We start from the raw sequence: 18091 nt of genomic DNA, 5'->3' as shown, positions 1-18091 counted from the left end.
AATAAGACTAATTCATCTCTACATGCTTCTCCAATTGTGGAAATCACTACCACTGGAAAAGTGGAATACCCTGCATTAGCTTCAACCTGCTAACCTCTTTGAAGGAATACACCATTGGACTTTTGATTCTGGACTCAATGAAACAACAAGTCTTATTTTGTCTACGGTCCATATCCACATCCTCTTTTATTGCATGATTGTATTGAGGGATATGCAGCGACACCACCTCTCACATTGCGTGTGTGTAAAATAAACTAACCCTCTGATTTTATGCTATCTCAAGTAAGTTTGGTGTGGGTTATTAATGGAGAATTGGATCACTCCAAAACTGAAGGGTTGGAAAACGTATACCACCACTTCTAATAACAAAGAACAATAAAGCACAGGAACAGGCCCTTTGGCCCTCCAAGCCTGTACCGATCCTGATACCTACCTTGGCCAAAACCCTCAGCACTTCCTTGTGCCGTAACCCTCTATACCCATCCTAAAAGAAAAGAAACTGAAGCACCCAACGTGGGGTTCAAACCCTCAACCCTGGGATTAAGAGTCCCAAGCTCTACCGATTGATGTGGAGATGCCGGTGTTGGACTGGGGTGAGCACAGTAAGAAGTCTTACAACACCAGATGAAAATCCAACAGGTTTGTTTCAAATCACTAGCTTTCGGAGCACTGCTCCTTCCTCAGGTGAATGAAGAGATAGGTTCTGGAAACATATATATAGACAAAGTCAAAGATGCAAGACAATGCATTGAATGCGAGCATTTGCAGGTAATTAAGTCTTTACAGATTCAGAGAGAGGGGTAATTTGCATGATTTTGCTAGCCCAGGCCAGATGGTGGTGGGTGAATGTAATGCGACATGAATCCAAGGTCACGGTTGAGGCCGCACTCATGTGTGCGGAACTTGGCTATAGGTTTCTGTTCGGCGATTCTGCATTGTCGCGCGCCCTGAAGGCAGCCTTGGAGAATGCTTACCCGGAGATCAGAGGCTGAATGCTCTTGACTGCTGAAGTGTCCCCGACTGGAAGGGAACATTCCTGCCTGGCGATTGTCACGCGATGTCCGTTCATCCGTTGTCGCAGCGTCTGCATGGTCTCACCAATGTACCATGCTTCGGGACATCCTTTCCTGCAACGTATGAGGTAGACAACGTTGGCTGAGTCACACGAGTATGTACCGCGTACCTGGTGGGTGGTGTTCTCATGTGTAATATCGATGACCTGGCAGAGATTGCCATTGCAGGGTTGTGTGGTGTCGTGGTCGCTGTTCTGAAGGCTGGGTAGTTTGCTGCAAACAATGGTTTGTTTGAGGTTGCACGGTTGTTTGAAGGCAAGTAGTGGGGGTGTGGGGATCATGACCTTGGCAAGATGTTTGTCTTCATCAATGACGTGTTGAAGGCTGCGAAGAAGATGACGTAGTTTCTCCGCTCCGGGGAAGTACTGGACGACGAAGGGTACTCTGTTGGTTGTGTCCCGTGTTTGTCTTCTGAGGATCTCGGTGCGGTTTTTTGGTGTGGCGCGTTGGAACTGTCGATCGATGAGTCGAGCGCCATATCCCGTTCGTACGAGGGCATCTTTCAGCGTCTGTAGATGTCTGTAACGCTCCTCCTCGTCTGAGCAGATCCTGTGTATATGGAGGGCTTGTCCATAGGGGATGGCTTCTTTAATGTGTTTAGGGTGGAAGCTGGAGAAGTGGAGGATTGTGCGGTTATCCGTGGGTTTGCGGTAAAGCGAAGTGCTGAGGTGACCGTCCTTGACGGAGATGAGTGTGTCCAAGAATGCAACCGATTTTGGAGCGTAGTCCATGGGGAGTCTGATGGTTGAATGGAACTTATTGATGTCACCGTGTAGTCGTTTCAGTGATTCTTCGCCATGGAGCTACCAATTGAGCTAGCCGGGCTACCTTATAAAGGGGAAAATCAAAAATCAAAATCATCTTTCTGTTTACCCACAGGAGGTTTGGGGTGAATTCATGGATGCTTTAAATTAAATGCTTTCCTGTTCATAACTCTTCATAATAGATTCTAACATTTTCCCTGATACCGACTTCAAACTAACAGGTCTATAGTTCTCTGTTTCTTCTCCCCACCATTTTTAAATAGCGGGGTTACATTTGCTACTATCCAGTCTGCAAGAACCTTTCTAGAATCTGTAGAATATTGAACGATGATCACAAATATATCCACTATCTCTAAAACCACCTCCTTCAACACTCTGGGTTGAAAGTCATCTGGTCCAGGGAATTTATCAATCTTCAATCCAATCAATTTTCAAGTTCTACCTCTTCATTAACACTAATTTTTTTCAGTTCTTCATTTTCACAATCCCTTGATTCTTTAGTATTTCTGGGAGATTTTCTGTATCTTCCTCTGTGAAGACTGACACAAAGGACGCAATCTTCCCAAAAGGGAACAAAGTTAGGGCAGCACGGTAGCATTGTGGATAGCACAATTGCTTCACAGCTCCAGGGTCCCAGGTTCGATTCCGGCTTGGGTCACTGTCTGTGCGGAGTCTGCACGTCCTCCCCATGTGTGCGTGGGTTTCCTCCGGGTGCTCCGGTTTCCTCCCACAGTCCAAAGATGTGCAGGTAAGGTGGATTGGCCGTGATAAATTGCCCTTAGTGTCCAAAATTGCCCTTCGTGTTGGGTGGGGTTACTGGGCTATGGGGATAGGGTGGAGGTGTGGACCTTGGGTAAGGTGCCCTTTCCAAGAGCCAGTGCAGACTCGATGGGCCGAATGGCCTCCTTCTGCACTGTACATTCTATGATAATTCCCTGAGCGAGCACGTTTAGCCACATGTTTCCCGGCACTCACAGTACCTAGAAGCAAGTGGCTATTCAATGCGACTCGCTTTGAATAAGGTGCCTCAATGGGAAGAGGGCGGCCGAGGCCGCACACAGCCCCGTTTTGTACAGTGGGGAGCTCCGCTCTCCGGAATTCCCAATTGTAGCGAGAGATCGGGATGCCATTTTTAAATGGTGTCCCGATCTCCGAGGCCCCAAAAAGAATCCCTGACCTCAGCCCCAGCCGAAGGCAACATGGGACAGTCCCACCGCCTCCCAAGCACCCATGGTGGGCAACATTGGCCCGATCATGCATGCACAAAAAATGCCAGCTCGGCACCAGGGCAGTGCCACCCAGGCACTTTGGCACTGCCAGGGTGGCAGGTTGGCAGTGCCAGTGTACCAGATTAGCATGCCAGGGTACCCAGCTGGCACCAGCAGTGCTAGGGCACCATCCTGCCCAAAAGGCCTGCAGCTGGGGGCCTCCAATCACCTTGAAGTGCCGTTCCGTCTTGTCTCTGCTTGTGGGGGCCAGTATCAAATAGCGCTCGCCTGAGGTCTCCGAGGTGAAGGGATTGAGTCCCAAAGCCTCAATACCTCAGGAATCTGCACATTAGCGTAAGGCTTACTGCCTTGCTCTAATATGCATGATTGCTAAAAAATGATCCCGCCCATTGTGGGCGGGATTCCCCTTGCAATGTCTAGCAAGATTGTGTTGAATCTCCTGAGGCATTGCGAGCTGGGTAGATCCCGGGAGTGAGGTCTCCTGGCTTTCACCGGCCACGCTGCGCTACGGCAAGATGCTTTTCCGGCGCAGCGTGGCGGAGATCGCGCCAAAAGTAATTGTTTGGTTTCTCCCCATTTACCTACTCTCCATTATAAATTACCCTGTCTCCATCTGCATTGGACATGCATTTTTCCTTGCTAATCTTTTCCGTTTCACATACCTAAAGAAGCATTTGCAGTCCGCCTTTACGTTTCCCATGAGCTCGCATTCATATTCTCTTTCCCCTTTCTTTATCAGTTTCTTTGTCCTCTGTGGTGATTGCCCCTTTAAGAGCAGTACAGAGAATTACAACATCCTCCTTTGCCGGATTCTAAATAACTCCCAACCCTTGGACTTACCACTTTTTTCTCACAACCTTATAAGCCACTTCCTTTGATCTGATGCAATCTTGAGCGTTTGTTAGCCACAGTTGATTTACCTTTCCTGTTGGGTTTTTAACTCTTAGAGGAATTTATGCTAGTTGTAGACCATATAATACGTCTATAAATACTAACAATTGCTTGTCTACCATCAAATTATTTAGTGACTTTGCCAATGCACCATGGCCAACTTGCCCCCTCATGCCTTCATAGTATCCTTTGTTCTGATTTAAGACCCTAGCTTCAGAATGTACTATATCACTTTCAAACTTAATGTAAAATTCTATCATATTCTGGTCACTCTTTCCGAAAGGCTACTTTACAGTGAGATTATTAATTAGCCCTTTCTCATTACATAATACTAGATTTAAAATAGCCGATCCCTAGTTGATTCTTCAGTCTACTGCTCCGGAAGTCCACCTCTTAGACATTCCAGTAACTCACCCTTAGCAGATTGAACGGCACTTATGCTTACCCAGCCTACATGTACATTGAAGTCACCCATTATTGCTGTTACCTTGGTTACATGCAGCTGTAATTTCCTGGTTAATACTGTGCCAAACATTAGCACGACAGTTTTATGGCCCATGTATAAATCCTGCCACTGTGTGCGAGGCCTAGCTCTCTCCTAGCTGCACCCAAACTGATTCTCTCTCTCCATCTCCTTTTCCTTTTTGCCTATTGTCAGGGGTTGAGGGTAAATTCTATATTTTTATCTTATATCATACATATATATACCATGACTAATTTATAAAATGATCGAAATTGGACAGTGACTTTAAAATGATGGAAGCCAAGGCTGGTTATAACTTTAACCAAATTGAACTCTCTGGCATTCAGAGATGCTGACCACTGCTTCATCTCTGAAGATTCGCGAATGGCACGGTGAACTGCAGATCAACTTTAAAGGGAATTAAAGAAGGGCCAATTACATTACTTAAATCATGCCTGGCTAATGGAGATTGCCAGTCTGCTTGGACAATGGACCATGAAACCTCTATTGAAATTGTGAATGGTTAAACCATTAACACTCACAAGAAGCTAAAAAAGGAATACAAATCCTGGGCTGGATTCTCCGCGACGTGCCGCTGGTCGCGGAGTTACTGAGGAGGTAGAGAAGAAGGGATCAGTGCTTCCATTTCCGATGCTGGATAGTACGGTATCACAGTGGTTAGCACACAGTTACTTCGCAGCTAGAGGGTCCCGGGTTCGATCCCGGCTTGGGACGCAGTCTGTGCGGAATCTGCACATTCGCCCTGTGTCTGTTTGGGTTTCCTCCGGTGCTCCGGTTTCGTCCCACAGTCCAAAGATGTGCAGATTAGGTGGATTGGCCATGCTAAATTCCCTTTAGGTTAGGTGGTGTTACGGGGACGTGTGCTTAAGTGGGGTGCAGAGTCAATGGGCCGAATGGCCTCCTTCTGCACTGTAAATTCTATGATTCTATGATTCTATGCTGCGGCTCCCAGATGTATCGGGATCAAAATTTGTGCCCCACACCAGCAGAGGATGCAAATGGATCATTAAGACCCATAAGCCAGGCAACATATTCTCCGGACCCACATGATTCTCCCGTCCTTTGGGCCTATAATCACGTGGGCAAGAAGTACTACTGGTCCTGACAAACGTGGCCCTAATGCAGTGAATCTCACGGTGGGCCAAGGTGGTAACTCATTAAGGGAGTTGCCCCTAAAGTCCATCGGAGGCCATCCTCCTTCCAAAATGTACCACCAACCCAATCCTTCCCTTCCAGACCCTGACCCTCACACAGCTCCTGGACCACTTCAGAGTTATGTGCTGTCAGTTTCTAGCTGGTCACTTCAAAGTCACTCAACCTTGAAGGGAGATGATTTGAAAGCACTTAATTCTGTTTGAAGTGGTCCAGGAACAGTTAATCAAAGCTTGATGTTTATAAACATCATAGACCACTTTAATCATCAACCACTTCAAAGAGAACCAAGTGCATTCCAATCATGCTGCTTCACGCTTAAGTGATTTTGAAGTGCTGAGATGGAAATTGACAGCACTCTGATGTAGTTGATGTTTGTAAACATTGTGGTTTAAGCACTTGGACTTATTCATCCATGAAGAAGATGAATGTAGCAAAGCTCACAGCTGATTTGTGGAAACTGTCAATCACAGCCCACAACAAGAATGGTTTGCAGCTAATGGATCTGAGGGGTTTAAACACAGGTCACACCTGTTCTCTTTCCAGGAATGGACACGTGATGTTTCCAGGTGAGTGTTACAACTGTAATTTCTTTCAATTTTGGCCGACGCCCGATTCTCCGGCATCACAGGGTGGAAAATCTCGCTCCCTGACTCACTGTGCTCTCTCTCCCAGTGCATTCTTTAACACTGGCAAACTTTCAGTTTCTTTTTGACTCGCACTTTGGGCTGTAGGAGGAATTTAGTCTCAGGTTCGGCCTTTGTCAAATTTCCACTGCCAATGGCTTAGATGACACCAGGACCGGGATTCTCCCCTACCCCGGGGGGGTCCCGGCGGGATGGAGTGGCGGGAACCACGCCGACGTCGGGCCGCCCCAAAGACGCGGATTTCTCTGCACCTTTATGGGCCAAGCCTTCACCGTGAGGGGCTAGGCCCCCGCCGGAATGTTTCCACTCCACCGGCTGGCGTGGAAGGCCTTTGGCGCCATGCCAGCCGGGGCCGAAAGGACTTCGCTGCCCGGCGGAAGTCCGCGCATGCACGGGTGTGTCAGCGGCTGCTGACGTCATCCCCGCGCATGCGCAGGGGGTGGGGTCTCTTCCGCGTCGGCCATGGTGAAGGCTATGGCCGAGGCGAGGGAAAAGAGTGCCCCCATGGCACAGGCACGCCCACGGATCGGTGGGCCTCGACGCGGGCCAGGCCACCGTGGGGGCACCAGCCGGGGCCAGATCGCCCCGCGCGACCCCGGAGCCCCGCCCACGCCACCAGTCCCGCCGGTAAGGTAGGTGGTATGATTCACGCTGGCGGGACTGGCATGACAGCAGCGGGACTTCGGCCCATTGCGGGCCGGAGCATCGCCGGGGGGGGGGCCCGCCGACCGGCGCGCCGTGATTCCCGCCCCCGCTGAATATCCGGTGCCGGAGAATTCGGCGGCTGGCGAGGTCGGAATTCACGCCGCCCCCCGGCGATTCTCCGACCCGGCCCGGGGGGGGGGGGGGGTTCAGAGAATCCCGCCCCAGGGGTCTTTAGAATCACAGAATAGAATCATAGACAGAGGACATTTGGCCCATCGAGTCTGCACCGACCCTTTGAAAGAGCACCTCATCTAGGCCCACTCCACCACCCTATACCCATTATACCCCCTAACCTTTGGACGCCAAGAGACAATTTTAGCATGGCCAATCCACCTAACCTGCACATCTTTGGGCTGTGGGAGGAAACTGGAGCACCTGGAGGAAACCCACGCACACACGGGGAGAACCCCAAGCAGACGATGAACAGAGGCTGGAATTGAACCCGGGTTCCTGGCACTGAGGTAGCAGTGCGTATAACTGTGCCACCGTGCCACCCAATCTCTCCAATCTTCGCTAGAATATATATTCCTTTCTTTATTCTGTCTTGGGATATGGGTGTTACTGGCAAAGCCTGCATTTTCCGCCCATCCATAATTGCCCTTGAACTTGAGGACACTTAAGACTCAACCACACAGCTGTAGATCTGGAGTCACATTTTGGATCAGACCAGGTACTGATGTCAGATTTTCTTCCCTAAAGGACACTCGTGAACCAGATGGATTTTTACAACAACCGACAATGGTTTTATGGTCATTATTAGACTTTTCATTCCAGATTTTTATTGAATTCAAATTTCACCATTTGCCGGGTTTCAAACCCGGGTTCCGAGAGCATTACCCTGGGTCTCTGGATAACGAGTCCTGTGACAACAACACTACACTGCCAACTCCCCTTAAAGAAATGGTGGCATAGTGGTATTGTCACTGCAACAACAACTGGTATTGCAACAACGTTTAAGTTTATTCTTGTTTTCCAGGGAACTCTTGTAGCTCATATATTCTGCGCAACTAACAGGTCTCAGAGCTTTTTGAGGCCTCAACTCAGTTAACGGTTGCATCCTGATGATAATAACTATTCCGACCGGACATGGTTGAGGCATTCCCACTGTGCAACGAACAAACGATACAATGAAGCTCATGCCTCTACCATTGAGCAAAGCCTGCTGAAAATGCACTTCCGCTGCCTTGACTGGGTTGGAGGGACTCCGAAGTATGCACCACAGAGCAAGTCACAAATCGTCATCGTTTGCTGCACAACATGGCCACGCAGTTCAGAGAACCATGGCAACAGGACAAGAGGGGGGATCAGCATGCCTTCTCAGCTGAGAATGAATTTGCTGTGCCTGAGGAGGAGGCCATTAACATAAATGAGCCTTTACTGGATGCCAGGGCAATGAAGAGACGTACACAGGATACCAAGGACAACCTAATATACCACCCGATTCACCCAAGAGTGAGGCACCTACATCACCAGAACTCAATTGCCTGCTCAGGATGTTTGCCAACCAATGCCAGCCTCCCCTTTGTTACACAAACCTCTCAGTGAACACTGCTCCAGATGATGTGTTTCACATTTAGACATGCATCAATCAGTTTAGCATGGCCTAGAATTCAGATCCTGCAGCACTGTTACAAGGCTTTGTTCACCGACAGCAGTTCAATGATCCCGCTGAATGTGATCTCAGACAAGGATGGGGGTGGGGCCGGGGGGGGGGGGGGGGGGGGGGTGCGATGCTGGAGAGGAGCGCATACTGACTACCAAGGGGTGGGGGGATTCTCACACTGGGGGGTCGATGGAATGGCGGGAGAGGCCGGGGTCAGCAGGAGTCAGCTGATTTATGGGATTGTCATGGGGGGAGCAAAATGGCTAGATGATCTAGCGGGGGGGGGGGGGATAGGGTTGCTGCTGCATTGGCCAAAGGGGAGCTGGAGGTAGGAGAGGTAGTCGGGGCGGGGGTCCGCCGCCTGGAGGACTAAAGGGTGCGGGAGGCGCGGGCACGTGGCTGGCCTAGAAAAGGAGATGGCTAGTTGGCCGGGGGGGGGGGGGGGGAGTAGAGAAAGGGATGGGTAGGGCAGGTCTTTCATTCAGGGCTGGATGCGAAGAACAGAGGGGTCGCAATACTGGTGGGGAAGCGGGTGTCGTTCGAGGCACTGAATATTGTAGTGGATAATGGAGGTCGATATGTGATGGTGAGTGGTAGGTTGCAGGGGGTGCGGGTGGTACTGGTGAACTGATACTGATGCCGGATTTATGAAACGCATGCTGCGTCGGATTCTGGATCTGGAGGTAGGAAGCTTGATAATGGGGGGGGATTTCAACACGGTGTTGGACCCAGCACTGGACCGTTCTAGGTCCAGGACGGGTAAGAGGCCGGCTGCGGCCAAGGTGCTCAGGGGGTTTATGGACCAGATGGGAGAAGTGGATCCATGGAGGTTTTCCAGGCCGCTGGATAGATTTTTTCATTTTAAGTGGGGCGCTAATCCTGAAAGTGGAGGGAACGGAATATTCGGCCATAGCCATCTCAGACCACGTCCCACATTGGGTGGTGCTGGAGTTGGGGGAAGAGAGGGACCAGCGCCCGCTGTGGCGGCTTGATGTGGGACTGTTGGCGGATGAGGGTGTGTGTGGGCGTGTGCGGGGGTGCATTGAAAGATATTTGGAGGCCAACGACAACGGGGAGGTGCAAGTGGGGGTAGTCTGGGAGGCGTTGAAAGCGGTGGTCAGGGGAGAGCTAATCTCCATTAGGGCTCACAGGGAGAAGAGAGAGGGGAGGGAGAGGGAGAGGTTGGTGGGGGAGATTTTTAAAAAATATATATATATTTTATTCAAAATTTTTGGCCAACCATAACAGTACATTGTGATCTTTCACACAGTAATATAACAATATAAATAACAATGGCCAGTTTTTTAAACAAGAAATAAATAATATATAAACAACATCAAAATTATAAAAAAAACTAAATGGCAACTGCCTTGTCCCAAATAAATACCCTCCAAAAAATACAATTCAGCCGTCCAGTATACAATTACCTATAACAACAACCTATACATATTATACTTATACACTAACATCCCTGGTGGGGGAGATTTTAAGGGTGGACAGGAGGTATGCAGAGGCCCCCGAGGAGGGGCTACTTGGGGAGCGACGGAACCTCCAGACGGAATTTGACCTGTTGACCATGGGGAAAGCAGAGGCACAGTGGAGGAAAGGGCAGGGGGCGACGTATGAGTATGGGGAGAAGGCGAGTCGGATGCTGGCACATCAGCTTCGTAAGAGGGAGGCAGCGAGGGAGATTGGTGGAGTTAAGGATAGAGGGGGGAATACGGTGCGGAGTGCGGTGAGAATAAACGAGGTATTTAGGGACTTCTATGTGGATCTGTTCGGGTTTGAGCACCCAGCGGGGGAGGAGGGGATGCGACGATTCCTGGATCATCTGAGGTTCCCGAGGGTGGAGGAGGAGGAGGTGGCTGGTTTGGGGGCGCCGATTGGGCTGGAGGAGCCGGTTAAAGGATTGGGGAGCATGCAGGCGGGGAAGGCCCCGGGGCCGGATGGGTTCCCGGTTGGACTCTACAGGAAATACGTGGACCTGCTGGGCCCGTTGCTATTGAGGACTTTTAATAAGGCGAGGGAGGGGGGGACCTTGCCCCCGACAATGTCCAGGGCGCTGATTTCTTTGATCTTGAAGCAGGACAAGGATCCATTGAATGTGGGTTTTATAGATCGATCTCGCTCCTCAATGTTGATGCTAGGTTGCTGGCGAAGGTTCTGGCTACGAGAATTGAGGACTGTGTCCTGGGGGTGATTCATGAGGACCAGACGGGATTTGTGAAGGGTAGGCAGCTAAACACAAATGTGTGGAGGCTCCTCAATGTGATTATGATGCCCTCGGTGGAGGGGGACGCGGAGCTAGTGGCTGCTATGGCCGCGGAGAAGGCCTTTGAACGGGTGGAGTGGGAGTATCTTTGGGAAGTGTTGCGGAGGTTTGGGTTCGGGGAGGGGTTCATCAGTTGGGTCAGGTTGCTACATAGAACCCCAGTGGCGAGTGTGGCTACGAACCGGCGGAGGTCGGAGTACTTTCGGCTGTACCGGGGGACGAGGCAGGGGTGCCCCTTACCCCCCTTATTGTTTGCACTGGCTATTGAGCCGCTGGCCATGGCATTGAGGGAGTCCAGGAAATGGAGGGGACTGGTCGGGGGGGGGAGGAGAACACCGGGTGTCGTTGTATGCTGACGACCTGTTGTTGTATGTTGCGGATCCAGTGGAGGGGATGGCGGAGGTCATGCGGATCCTTAGAGAGTTTGGGGTCTTTTCGGGGTATAAACTCAACATAGGGAAGAGTGAGCTCTTTGTGGTGCATTCAGGGACCCAGGGGAGGGGGATAGACGAGCTACCGCTGAAGAGGGCAGAAAGGAGCTTTTGGTACCTGGGGATCCAAGTATCTAGGAGTTGGGGGGCCCTGCACAAGCTCAATTTGGTGCGGTTGGTGGAGCAGATGGAGGAGGATTTTAAAAGATGGGATATCCTGCCACTCTCACTAGCGGGTAGGGTGCACTCGGTCAAAATGACAGTCGTCCCGAGGTTTCTCTTTGTGTTCCAGTGCCTTCCCATTATGATCCCCAAGGCCTTTTTCAACTGGGTAAGCAGGAGCATCATGGGATTTGTGTGACCCCAAGGGTGAAGAGAGTGTTTCTGGAGCATAGCAGGGACAGGGGGGGGGGGGGGGGGGGCTGGCGCTGCCGCATTTGTGTGGCTATTATTGGGCAGCCAATGTGGCGATGATCCGTAAGTGGGTAATGGAGCGAGAGGGGGTGGCGTGGAAGAGGCTAGAGATGGCGTCCTGTGTGGGAACGAGCCTGAGGGCACTGGTGACGGCACCGCTGCCGCTCTCGCCGACAAGATACACCACGAGTCTGGTGGTGGCGGCGACGCTGAAGATCTGGGGGCAGTGGAGGCGACACAGGGGCGAGGTGGGAGTCTCGGTTTGGTCCCCGATTCGGGAGAATCATCGGTTCATCCCGGGAAGGACGGATGGGGGGTTTCGGAGCTGGCATCGGCAGGGATAAGAAGAATGGGGGACCTGTTCATCAATGGAACGTTTGCGAGCCTCGGGGCGCTGGAGGAGAAGTTTGGACTACCCCCGGGAAATGCTTTCAGGTACATGCAAGTGAGGGCGCTTGTGAGGCGGCAGGTGAGGGAATTCCCGCTGCTTCCGGCACGTGGGATTCTGGACAGGGTGATTTTGGGTGTATGGGTTGGAGAAGGCAACGTTTCGGCGATTTACCAGGAGCTGAAGGAAGAGGAGGAGGCCTCGGTGGAGGAGTTAAAGGGCAAGTGGGAGGAGGAGCTTGGGGAGGAGCTAGATGAGGGTCTTGGGCTGATGCCCTGAGTAGGGTTAATTCTTCCTCCTCTTGCGCCAGGCTCAGCCTAATACAGTTCAAAGTTACTCACAGAGTGCATATGACAGGGGCGAGGTTGAGTAGGTTCTTTGGGGTGGAGGACAGATGTGGGAGGTGCTCGGGGAGCCCGGCAAATCACGTCCATATGTTCTGGTCGTGCCCGCCGCTGGATGAGTTTTGGAGGGGTTTTGCGAGGACTATGTCCAAGGTGGTGAACGCCCGGGTCAAGCTGAGCTGGAGATTGGCATTATTTGGGGTATCGGACGAGCCGGGAGTGCAGGAGGCGATAGAGGCCAGTATTCTGGCCTTTGCGTCCCTGGTAGCCCGGCGGAGGATTTTGCTGCTATGGAAAGATGCAAAGCCCTCTAGTGTGGAAGCTTGGATCAATGACATGGCAGGGTTCATCAAGCTGGAGAGGATAAAGTTTGCCTTGCGAGGGTCTGTGCAAAGGTTCCTCAGGCGGTGGCAAACATTCCTAGACTATCTCGCGGAGCGTTAGGAGGAGGTCAGCAGCAGCTGCAGCCCAGGGGCGGGGGTTCTTTTGGGGTGGCATTTGGGTGAAGGTGTTTTTTTTTCCCTATTTGTGTTTTTAAATGTTATGTGGGGGGTTATTGTTATCAGTTATATGGGGGAAATCCAATGTATAATTTCTGATTGTTGGGTTCTTGTTTCTTTCTTTTTGTTGGGGGGGGGAGGGTTTTGTTGAAAAACTTGAATAAATATATATTTTTTAAAAAAGAATGTGATCTCAGACAATAGAGTCATCGGGGTCTACAGCACAGAAAAGTCCCTTCGGTCTATTGTGTCTCCCCCGGTCAAAAATAACCACTTAACTATTCTAATTCCACTTTCCAGCACTAGCCTTGACTACACATCTAAACACTTCTTAAATGTTATGAGGGTGTCTGCGTTCACCACCCTTTCAGGCAGCGAGTTCCAGATTCCGACAACTCTCTGGGTGATAAAGATTTTCCTCACATCCCCTCTAAGCCTCCTGCCCCTTACCTGAATGCTTCAGCTAATAAAGGCAAGTATACCACATGCCTCCTTAACCACTGTATCTACAGTGGCTAAGGTAAAGGACCGGTGCACACCAATGTCCTTCTGATCCTTGGTGCTTCCCAGGGTCCTGCTGTTCATCATATATTGCCTTGCCTTGTTTGTCCTGCCCAAGGGCATCACCTCACACTTAACCAGATTGATTTCCATTAGCCACTGATCAGCCCAATTGACCAGCCTGTAAGCTAAGGATATCCTTCTCACTATTTATCAACCCACCAATTTTTGTATCATCCGCGAACCCTCCTACATTAATATCTAAATCATTTATATAAACCACAAACAGCAAGGGCCCCAACACTGATCCCTGTGGGACCCCACTCGATGCAGTCTTCCAGGCAGAACAACACCCCTCGACCATCACCCTCTGCTTCCTGCCACTCAGCCAATTCTGGATCCAATTTGCCAAATTTCCTTGGATTCCATGGGCTCTTACCTTCGCTATCAGTCTCCCATGTGGGACCTTATCAAACACCTTGTACTTGTAGACAAGTAGACTACGTCAAATGCATTGCCCTCATCGACACACCTGGTTACCTCTTCAAAAATTTCAATCAAGTTGGTCAGATGTGACCTCCCCTTAACAAAACCATGCTGACTGTTCTTGATTAATCCCTGCCTCTCCAAATGCAAATTAAATCTTTCCCTCAGAGTTGTTTCCAATAGTTTCCCCAGCACCGAGGTCAGACTGACTGGCCTGTAGCTTCCTGGTTTCTCCCTTCCTCCTTTGTTGAATAAAGGTACCACATTGGCTATCCCCCAGTCCTCCGGCACCTCTCCTATGGCCAAAGAGGAATTGAAAATTATTGCCAGTGTCCCTGCTATTTCCTCCCTTGCCTCACACAGCAGCCTGGGATACATTTCATCCGGCCCTGGAGATCTATCTACTTTTAAGCCTGCCAGATCACTCAGAACTTTCTCTCTTTCCATGTTAATTTCTTTAATTTTATCTCAGTCCATTTCCCCGATTTCTATACCCACATCGTCCCTCTCACGAGTGAACACCGACACAAAGTATTCATTTAGAATCCTACATATTTCCTCCGACTCCACACACAAATTACCACTGTGGTTCTTCATGGGTCCTAATCTTTCCCTAGTTATCCTTTTACCCTTAATGTATTTGTAAATCAACTTAGGATTTTCCTTTATTTTACCTGCCAGTATCCTTTCATGGCCCCTTTTCGTTCTCCTAATTTGCTTTTCAAGTTCCCTCTTGCACATTCTATACGTCAATAAGGCTTCTTCTGTTTTGAGCCCTCGGTTTCTGCGATAAACCTCCATTTGTCTCCTGATCTAATTAAAACCGGCCTTCCCCCAGTTTAGAACGTTGGTCTCCGGCCCATCCTTTGCCATATCAATATTGAACCTAATGGAGTTACGATTTTTGTCTGCAAAATGCCCCCCACTGATACTTCAACCACTTGCCTGACTTGGTTACTGAAAATTAAGTCCAGGACTGCCACCTCTCTTCTAAGTACTGGTTTAAAAAGTTCTCCTGGATGCATTTTAAGAATTCCGCTCACTCTGAACCTTTCACACTATGACTACCCCAATTCATGTTGGGGAAGTTGTAATCCCCCACTATTACTACCCTATTATTTTTACACTTTTCCGAAATACACCTACATATCGGCTCTTCTATTTCTCTTGGATTGTTAGGGAGCCTGCAGAACACTCCCAGCGATAAGAAGTCTTACAAAACCAGGTTAAAGTCCAACAGGTTTATTTGGAATCACGAGCTTTTGGAGTACAGCTCAGGTGATGAAGGAGCTACGCTCCGAAAGCTCGTGATTCCAAATACACTCACCTGTAGGGTGGTCTAGGTTCCTCATCCCCCTCATGCCTAGTCATTGCTGTACAGAGCCCATGCTTGGCTAGAGTGAAGGAATGCAAGTTAGCACAACTGGACCTGGATCTCCATGGCGGTCACCAACCTCCCCATGGAGGAAGCCAGGTGCTCATATACCTGAGACATGGCAGAACTCATGACTTGCATGGATTCCTGAACAGCTGTACAAAACTGCGCATGACCTCTGGTATCTCTCCTATAAGTTCCCCTGACTTTGGTTGCATCCCCAGCAGGCTTCCTGTGGCTGTGACCAGCGGTCTGTCATTAGCTTGGAGCTCAGCAGGAGTATGGTCCCTGGCAGTCCTCCCAGTGCCAGGAGTCCTGCCTGTCACATCCTCCACCAGTATCTGGGACATAGATTGTCCAGATTGTCCTTCTGATTTTAAACACAGATCCTCTGTGACCTGTGAGGGTGTAACTTCGCTGGTGAAGAATTTGGAAGAGGCAGGTGACAGTGCATCCTCCGGATCAGAGGAGGGATTGCGAGGACCTGCATTGAGAGTATAAAGAGCCACACTATGGATTGGCACAGCCTATAATCCCATCACATTTCCTCACATGCCTTATGTGTGCCTTTATGCCAGTACAGCATCGATGCATTCTCATGCTTATGCCTAGCTATTTCAGCCTCACTGTCTGCGATCGCATGACCACCCACCTCTCCTGCTATCTGCAGAGCCTCTTCCTCTGTAGGGATGAGCACCTTCAGGTCAGGCACTCCATCTCTGGCCCTTTCCCTCCCCCTCGAATTGTGGGTCTGCTTCTTCTGCATGACAACGTGCAGAGTTAGTGACATGTCAGGTGACACTTAACCTCCTTGTCTCACACATTCCCTGTCAGTAGTTTGCTGATCCATGGAATCATAGAATCAGTATAGTGCAGAAAGAGGCCATTTAGCTCATTGGGTCTGTATCAACGCTCCGAAAGAGCACTCTACCTAGGCCCACACTACTCCCTATCCCTGTAACCCCATCCGACCGTTTGACACTGATGGACAATTTACCATGGCCAATAAACCTAAATCTCCACATGTTTAGATTGGGGCACCTAGAGGAAACCCACACAGTCACGGGGGGCAAGTGCAACTCCCCACAGATTGTCACCCAAGACTGAAATCGAACCCGGGTCCCTGGCACTGTGAGGCAGCAGTGCTAACCACTGTGCTACCTTGCCGCGGTTTCTTACCTCTGTCTCTCTTCTGCAATCTCCATGCAATCGTCATTGGTCAGACTTTCCCAACTGTGGGGAAGAGCACCTCCTGCTGTTCTCTGAGAGCCTGGAGGAGAATCTGCAAAGAGATGATGCTGAATTGTGGAGCCGGTCTCTGTCTAGGTTCAGAAAAAGGTACAGTTTGGATGTGTTTGGGAGATGCCCAGAACATGAGAATAATAAGGGGCCCTTGTTGGGGGAAGATGTTTTAAGGGCGAGGGGTGAGGGTGGTAACGGGTTGCAACAAGAAATGTAAGTACAGATTGAATGGTGATAGACAGCAAAGTCATGGCCATGATGCAAAGTCACCCCATTTGTCCAGGAGGCTCTTTTATAAGCTGCCCGTGCCTGCTGCATTGTGAGCTGACAGCAGGATCCACCTGTGAATACCTGCCCTCAATGCATAGTCTCATGTGTCTCTCATGCCCACCACAAGTAGGAGTGACACATTTTTCCGGTTTCACGATCAGGAGCTGTGTGCTCCTTATTAAATTCTGCCCCATATTCCAACCCTTTCAATTGTTGAATTAAATGTGTATATTTCATTCAGTAATTATTAAAAAAACACTGATTGTACTATTTCCTAATGATTAATTGCAGATTACCAATATCTTTTCACATAAAAAATGCGGAATTATTAATGTGTTTAGATAGATGTTATCACACAGCTATTACAAGGTGTATCAATGCATCAACATTTTATTTTCACTTTTCAGCAGTCGCGGGTGGGTTTCGGGAGAGTCGCGACGTGATCTGATTGCGGGCCGAACGCCAAACGGCGTGACCGGCTTTTAAAAATGCCGTCCGCGACGGACTTTTGAGATTGCCGGCCATCCTGCGCACACGTGCCGTATCAAGCAGTGCGCAGGCCGGGAGCCCAGTGGAGTGGACCACCTTCTCCTGACGTCAGCGCGCTGACCAGGGCCAGTTTCTATCCAGCAAAAGACAGAGTCCTCCCACCAGAAGCGGCGGCAGAGAGCAGGTCACGTGCCCCGTGCGCTGATGTCACGTGTTCTGGGCGCGAGAGAGATTCCTCCATTTTGTAGCTGCCAGCAGTGCTGTTGTGAACTCCAGGGCCTCTGGTGAACGACCCATGAAGAAGATGCTGAAAAGAGGAACAAAGCAGCATCAAGATGATTACTTGAGGTATGGGTTTATTAATTGTGCCAATGCAAATCAGGATGCAAAGTTCATGTGTGCGATAAGCAGAGAAGCACTGGCAAATGAAAACACTGCTTTACAGAACCCACTACAGTGATGGGCCTGTCATCACAGGCTTAAGCTAAGCCGAATGTAGTGCAGCATCAGAGATGCTGATCTACCTTTTATTCTGCTTCTGGGCAATATATTTCACCACAAAAATATTTTGTCTAACATAGCCAACTAATGACTTAATTGTAAAATAAAACACACAACAAAGTAGTGGTGGATTAGAGAACTAAAGCAAACGAATTGCATCGATAATTGCCTCACATCCACAGCATTCGTAAATTGCGCAACAAGTGACACATTCAGTTGCGTATATCTTGAATGTTAGTTGCTACACACAGCAATGATTTTAAAGGGGAAATGCCATTTGGTGAAAATGTTTTGCAAAACAGGTTATTCATCTGAAAAGATAAACAATTC

Source organism: Scyliorhinus torazame, chromosome 1, assembly GCF_047496885.1.
Source record: "Scyliorhinus torazame isolate Kashiwa2021f chromosome 1, sScyTor2.1, whole genome shotgun sequence".
Taxonomy (NCBI): domain Eukaryota; kingdom Metazoa; phylum Chordata; class Chondrichthyes; order Carcharhiniformes; family Scyliorhinidae; genus Scyliorhinus; species Scyliorhinus torazame.
The sequence above is the reverse complement of the archived record's forward strand: the minus strand, read 5'-3'. Positions refer to the sequence as shown.